This window comes from Otolemur garnettii, unplaced genomic scaffold, assembly GCF_000181295.1.
Source record: "Otolemur garnettii isolate 467f Iridium unplaced genomic scaffold, OtoGar3 scaffold00013, whole genome shotgun sequence".
NCBI classification, from domain to species: Eukaryota; Metazoa; Chordata; class Mammalia; order Primates; family Galagidae; genus Otolemur; species Otolemur garnettii.
In genome coordinates this window covers 12,699,372-12,705,244 of record NW_003852408.1, presented here as the reverse complement: position 1 = coordinate 12,705,244, position 5,873 = coordinate 12,699,372, and the positions used below count along the sequence as shown (strand labels likewise).

At 43.0% G+C, this 5,873-nt stretch overlaps 1 non-coding gene across 1 annotated transcript; it reads right to left on the bottom strand.

Annotated features, from left to right (window-relative positions):
• Window positions 1–5,744: 5,744 nt before the first annotated feature.
• Window positions 5,745–5,873, bottom strand: LOC111723615. Its single transcript, XR_002772118.1, has one exon. It is a non-coding gene; the product is annotated as a small nucleolar RNA SNORA11 (small nucleolar RNA).

Below are 5,873 nucleotides of genomic sequence, written 5' to 3'. Positions count from 1 at the left end.
TTGTTGTTGCAGCTGTCACTGTTGTTTTTGGCGGGCCTGGGCTGGATTTGAACCCATCACCTTAGGTGTATGTGGCTGGCACCTTAGCCACTTGAGCCACAGGCACTGAGTCTAAAGTATTATTTCAATATCAAGTCTAGTGAAGTTGATAATCATACTGTAGTTATGCAAGAGAATTTCTCTATTCATAGGAAATACATGACATATTTAGAAGGCAGAGGCCACGATGTATGCAGCTTTCTCTATTATGATTCAAGGGAAAAAATATACACACATACATATATGTATGTGCATGGATATACATCTATGCATACATATTCATACAAATTTATATATATTTATATGTACATATATATATGTAGAGAGAGAGAGATAGCGATTAAGAGAGGGGGGAAGAAACAAATACTAATGCAAATGGGTAATAGTAGTTGGTGGACCCTTGTTAAAAGAAATACAGGCAGGGTGGCACCTGTAGCTCAAGCGGCTAAGGCGCCAGCCACATATACCAGAGCTGGTGGGTTTGAATTCGGCCCGGGCCCACCAAACAATGACAACTACAACCAAAAAATAGCCGGGCATTGTGGCTGGCACCTGTAGTCCCAGCTACTTGGGAGGCAAAGGCAAGAGAATCGCTTGTTTGTTTGTTTTTTTTTTTTTTATGGTGGACTCAAGACCTTAGGCTTGGCCCATTTGTTTATTTATTTATTATTATTGTTATTTTTTGCAGTTGTTGGCCGGGGCTGGGTTTGAACCTGCCACTTCCTGCATATGGGGCCAGCACCTAGTCCTTTGAGACACAGGTGCCTCCCAGGAGAATTGCTTAAGCCCAGGAGTTGGAGGTTGCTGTGAGCTGTGATGCCATAGCACTCTACCCAGGGGTGATAGCTTGAGGCTCTGTCTCAAAAAAAAAAAAAATACAGGCATTCTTTTACTTGTTTTTTGTTCTTGCAAATTTTCTTTAAGTGTAAAATTATTTCCCCCCTCAAAAAAAATTATCCCCCCCCCCAAAAAAAATTTAGTCCTGTAAATCCTGCTGGTTCAGGAACATTTATCTCCCTCCTCTTCTGTTCACTGGTTTTGGTTCTGCTGTCTGACCACCTGTTAGAATAGACAACATCAGTAATTAAAAAAACATTTTTTTGTACTGAAGCATCCCACCCCCCTTTTTTTGCAAATGAAATCTTATGGAGAGCCTCATGGCCGAGATGACAGAGGTTGCTCAGATTGGAGAGAGTATTTGTGCTGGTGGCCTATCAGAGCCCGGTGCGCTGTACTTCCCAGGCCAGCTGGGCAACCCTGAGGCACCTCCAGGGAATGGAATTTGACAACTGCTGCTCTAAATTAAACTGGCCCTGGTGCAAGTGACTTTGGTAACACCTTAGAATGACAATGCCTGTTCTGCAGTTGGGTGAAAACCTCAGAATGACTTCAGAGAGGTGGACTTGTGCTTTTCGGACAGGGTCTAATACACGCTTTCAGCCATAAATGACCAGTTTTTTCCCTTGCCTCTCCATGAGGCTGTTCTGTCCTTGGCCTGTGGTTCTCACTTGACAGCTATTCAGCAACAAGCCCCCATCAGTCAAGGCCAGTGTGTGATTGTTTCAGAGTTGAGTTGTTTCTGAAGAAGTGTGTAAGGATCAGACTTGAGTAAATAGAATCACATTTTCCTGTTGCTGCTGCCTGATCATTTGGGATTAATTTTCAAACAGCCCTGGTGCCTCGCTGGAGATGGGATTTATATTTATCCAACCGTCTTTCCTTTCCTGTCAGGTAGTTAAGAGTCTTTTAACATAATTGGTGGAGAGCAGCTTAGCATTTAAACGAATTCTTGGCAAACCCTTTTGAAAAGGAACTTAAACTCCCTAAATTAACTGCTCTGAAAGCTGGAACTTTTGTATATTTGTATCTATTTTGTAACTCAAACCCCAGTGGACCTGAAATAGAAGAGTATCATTTGCAAGGAGCCTTGGAATGTTGTTTGTTCATAATCTTCATAGTGACTTATCTTATTTTCTATAACACTTTTTGCAAAGATTCAAGGCCCTAACTGCTACCCACCCCATAGTTCTTTCCATCAGGAGACAGGACTTCCACACAGGAACGGTAGTGGAGGACAGAGAGGGCCCTGGGCTTTTATCTCTGTGGATTGTTAGTGACTTCCTGGAGCCTTATGTTGAGAAGCTTTCTAGGGTAGCATGGGGTCTTGATGAGAATAAACTCTGTGATTGATTTCTGATGTCTGCTTGGGGTATGACAAGGGGATGTTAATCCAGTGAATGCAGCATATGTGATGCTCCTGGCCTAAAAATAAATCTCAGGGGCTCTGGTTGGAAAGAACACACTGTCCTATTGACCATGCGCACTGGTTTGTTTTATATACCTTCTTGCTAAACAAGAAACCCTGGCTGTCATTCTCTAGATTAGATATGGGAAGAACTAGAAAGCCCTTGCTGAGGCTTTGGGTGTTTTCCCTGCACCTATTTCTGCCCAATACAGCATAGGAGCCCTCCGTGCTGGGCATGGTAAAATCTAGTGCTCTGCCTCCCGCCTGTACCTTGTTTGAGGTTTAACTGGTTGGCACATTCTTCTTGAAATGTGAGAATCCTAGTCTTTCTTTTTAAGATTTCAGAACCCTGAAATTTCTTGTACTTGTACAGACTCTTTGATATTTCCTTGTAATTTAAGTGCCAAGAAAAATGGACCCCGGTAAAACTCAACCTCTTTCAGCACGTACCTGAGACATAAGACACAGAACAGAATTTAGAGAAGATTCCTCCTACAGATGGGGGAGATTTCTCTACCCTTGAATATCATAGCAATTTGTACCTCTTAGCTTAACTACGTAGTGCTGTTTGGCTTCTTTTTTTATTGAGTTCCCCTTCATCCACCCCCTCCCCATTAGATGATAAGAACCTTTCAATGAACATTTAATCAGCAAAAATGTTGGAAGGCCAATTATTATGTTTTACTTTTCTTTTATTTTCCTTTTCTAAAAATACTGTAAATCATGCAGTCATTACAAAGAAAAAGATCAGATTTCTCTCATGTTTTGGTTAATTGAGTGTACATTTTATTCTGCCTTCTTAGGCATGTAAGAAACATTACCTTTTTCTAAATTTAACTTATATCACATTCCAACTTCCCCATTCTTCTCAGACAATATTCAAGTCCTAACATTATTGCTGGTCATTCTTTCCATCCACCCCTTACATGCCTCAGATTATGCAAAGATCCTGGGTGTGCTACAGCGAGCAGAAAACTCAGGCACGGCTCTTGGGACCTCAGTTAGCTGTAGTCACCAATGATAAAGCCAAAGCCTGCAAGAGAATGTCCAGTGAGCCAGAAGGCTTTGCTGTTTTATGCAAAACAAGGGAATTCAATTGCAGCCCAACAGCCTGGTTCTGAGGGTCTGAGACAGCCACTATCCTTTGAGGTCTTATGTTTTCCTTTTCTTCAGCAGTGAAAAGACCCCTTCAAAGAGTTTCTATGACACAAGCACATATCTGCAAAGTGAATTGTTTCAAAAAGAACTTGTTTTTGGAATTACTTTCAGAGTAAGAATAAAGAGGCTGAGCCAGGTAAATCGGGGCAATGGAATTACGTCTTCCACCCTTCCTTGCTTTCTCCACTTCTCTGGGTGTTCGGATTTAAGTTACTTTTGAAAATCCTCAAAGACCAGCTTCCTGACGCTGACTAGCTGGAGATGTTCTGCCGGGGAGGTAATGTATTAAGAGCAGCACTCAGAAGGATTCAAGGTATGTTTTAAGCACAAACAGCCTTGACTGAGGAAGACTGTGTGAGCATTGTCAGATTTCCCAGTAATACACAGTTGGATTAGCCAGTGTGACCCTCCCTTCCCTGGAGCAGGTCCCCATCTATACAGCTCTTTTAGGCGAGACACTATTTATTACATGGACACTTGCCTGCATATGTTCTAATTCGGGGGCCAAAGAAATAGACATGAGGTTGGAGGCAAAAATACTTCCGTTGCAAGAAGTCAGGGCTGGGAGTGGGGCCCCAGAGAGGAGAGAGATAGATGTGGGGAACTGAGAAAGGGGGATTTAAGCAAGGCTGTTTGGAGCGGAGGGGAGGCCTTATTTCTATTCTGAAAACTGTATAAAATGGCTCTTTCTTGCCTCACTCCTTCATGCCTCCTTTCCTCTTTCTGTGAAGATGTTGTAATTAAAAAGTTGAAAAGAGGAAAAGAAAACCCACCCCAAACTAAAATGACATCTATAGATGTCTCATTTCTTTGATTAAAAGAAATTGGGAGAGTTCCGGGGAGTTTTCCTGTGATTCTTCCTCAACATACTGTCCTGGTTTTATTCTTATCAGGTACATTGTCTTGACATGTCCTTGATTTGAGAAACTTTGAAGAGTCAAAGAGAATAATTTTATTGTTTATAGGAAATGTAAAAAAAAGTACAAAGAACCCTGAGGTTTTGAATAATTTGAATCTGCGTAACTTATTGATAATAACCATCAGTCCCTAAATTCTGACAGATAACTTAAAACTCATGCCGAAAAATACAAGTCGCATTCCAGCTTGTCTCCTTAAAGCCACCTCCAGCCTGTCCCCCTCTCGCGCCAGGCTGCAGGCCCTGGAAGAAGACCCCCTCCTACCCTATTTGAGGCACATGGCCTTCCCTAGTCACCTAATCATTGAGAGTAGTCAACAATGCGGATCTTCCTATTCTTTATTTTAGCCTCCTTTTTGTTTCCTTCAAAGGATTCATCAAAAATTCATAATTATTTATTTGTTTTTGGATTCCCTAAGATGTAACCTCTCTGAACACTGGGACTATGTCCATCTGCTTTGCCACACTGTTGCCAGTGCAAAACACTGGTTGATTAAATGCGTAAGCCTGCGACTCATGTCAAGTCCCTCAGTGGAGCTGGCAGGAACAAAACCCCAGACACTTGCCAGCAGGGTCACTCGCAAACAAGGCTGCTGTCCAAGGGGTTTCTCTCAAAGGCCTCCTCCCCTGCTGGTGGCCAGGAGTAAGTCAGGAGGGGCTGATGTGGAAAAACCCAAGAAAAGCAGAGCTTCTTTTCACTGCTAATGGTGAGAAGACGTGGTTCCCACTCCGTAATTTAGCAGCCAGGAGTCAGCCTAGGTGTGAGCTTGAGACTGTGTCTTTTTCTGGCAAAAGGTGGGGATGTGGGTCATAGTTATTACTTTCAATATTAGAAAGAAATCTTTCTTGGAGTTTGTCCTGGAAAAAACATGGCCTTTTAATAGCAGACGTTCAGTAATCACTGAAGGCGTCTTCTCAGCCAGGGTGGTGCTGGAGTGAGGAGGCGCCCGGAGGGAGACAAGTGGCTCAGTGTCTCAGAAACCGCCGCGTAAACAATTCTAACACAGAGTGACAAGCGCTACTGCAGAGGGGAGGGCCGGGAGCTGGGAGAGGCTGGGGCGCCAGCGTGTGCTCCGGAGGGAGGTCACCCAAGGCTTTCCTGAAGGGACAACCTTAGCTTGCTGCTCCCTGTTGGTTCCTTAAAAGAGGATTTTGGTGACCTCTGCTGGGAGATGAGGGGGTTGGGGAAACAAAAGAGAAAATAGGTTGTGTTGATTTCTGGGCTTTGGACTGGGCACTTCCATTTCCAAGAATTTATTCTTTTTTTGGTTAATTTTCCAATATTTTATTAGGCAATTTTTTGAACATACATTATAGTTGAAAGAATTATATAGCGATCACCCATACACCCACCACATACGTTTTATAATTTTCTTCTTCTTTTTCACGTGTAGGAAATTTGTTTGTAGGAAGGCCACAACTTTTGTGCCTCTCATCACAATGACCCCAGATTCAGGGTGGGTGTGTCATAAACAGAGGAGCCAGCCATTCTTCAGGCCCCCTGCTCTGAGCACA